Consider the following 1,700-nt stretch of genomic DNA (forward strand, 5'->3'; position numbering starts at 1 on the left):
TTTTTTTTTCAGGATTCCTTGATGAATAGAAAGTTCAAAAGAACAGCATTTATCTGAAATACAAAGCTTCTGTAGCATTATACACTACCGTTCAAAAGTTTGGGGTCAGTAAGAATTTTTATTTTTATTTTTTTGAAAAGAAATTAAAGAAATGAATACTTTTATTCAGCAAGGATGCATTAAATCAATCAAAAGTGGCAGTAAAGACATTTATAATGTTACAAAAGATTAGATTTCAGATAAACACTGTTCTTTTGAACTTTCTATTCATCGAATAATCCTGAAAAAAATACAAATATTTTGTACACATTAAATGTTTCTTGAGCAGCAGATCAGCATATTAGAAAGATTTCTGAAGGATCATGTGACACTGAAGACTGGAGTAATGATGCTGAAAATTCAGCTTTGCCATCACAGGAATAAATTACTTTGTGAAATATATTCAAATAGAAAACAGTTATTTTAAATTGCAATAATATTTCACAATATTACTGTTTTTACTGTATTTTTAATTAAATAAATGTAGCCTTGGTGAGCAGACGAAACTTCTTTTAAAAACATTAAAAATCTTAGTGGTTCCAAACTTTTGGACTGTACTGTATATTCATTAATTTATATTAGTAAATGCATTATATTTACTTTAGCTTAATAATTATTTAATATATGTTTAAATAAATTTGTCATGAAAACAAGTTATGACAGTAACTGTGTAATGATTATACAAAATGAATAGGGAGTAAAAATTTTATAATTAGATTTAGAGTAGCCTAGTGATTATTATATCTAAAAATAAATAGCAGCTCAATTTAATAGTCTGGGCTCTGTTAATTGTAACCTTTAATATTATAGTATTGTGCAATAAAGAGCTCCCTGTATATAGTTTACAGCATTAGCTGAGAGAAATTTTTTTTATCCTTGAGAAAATGTTAACCTGACTTCAATACCGAGGTTTGTACCAAAGTGTCATGTTTGTGTACCGTTACACCTCTATAATAATAATAATAATGTATAGACAATAAATTCCTATTCCTTCCTATCAAATACAAAATTCCTATTTTGTATTTGAACAGTTAAAATGATGTTGCATCACAGGTTTGCATGTACATTATTAATGATCTGTTAAGCATTATATATTAATGCAGTAATGTTTTGTAATGACCTAATGAAAGTAATGAAAGTTAGCCATATTGCTTCCAGTCGTGTGTTTGTTCCTCAGCAGCAGTGTTTGTCTTTGAGATAACAGGTGATACAATAGGTCACCGACTTCAGGCCTTCATTTTCCCTCCAAGCTAAACACATCCCCAGAGCACTTCCTGTCAAACAGGAACTGATAGTACGCTCCATTTTTATCTCGGCCAGAACATGGAAATGTTATCGTATTCCTGTGGGCCTCTTCATCCCACCCTTTGCCTGCAAGTCTGTGTCTTTGCATGCAGAATTGTGACGTGACCGTGAACAATAAATGTTCACCGACCACATGCTTTGCCATTAATTTCACACATTTTATAGAGCCTGTGTCATACAGTCTGTATGTGTGTGTGTAATTGTGTGAGAAGCAGATATTATAGTCATAAAATAATTATAAGAATGCTTGATGCCAGCTATTGAAAACAGATTTACTTAGTTTTACTGGCCAAACACCAAAAGGGAGGAAAACAGACAGTGAAAGAATAATATTTGTCAAAGAAACACAAAGCATG

Source organism: Megalobrama amblycephala, linkage group LG4 (assembly GCF_018812025.1).
Source record: "Megalobrama amblycephala isolate DHTTF-2021 linkage group LG4, ASM1881202v1, whole genome shotgun sequence".
Classification (NCBI taxonomy): Eukaryota; Metazoa; Chordata; class Actinopteri; order Cypriniformes; family Xenocyprididae; genus Megalobrama; species Megalobrama amblycephala.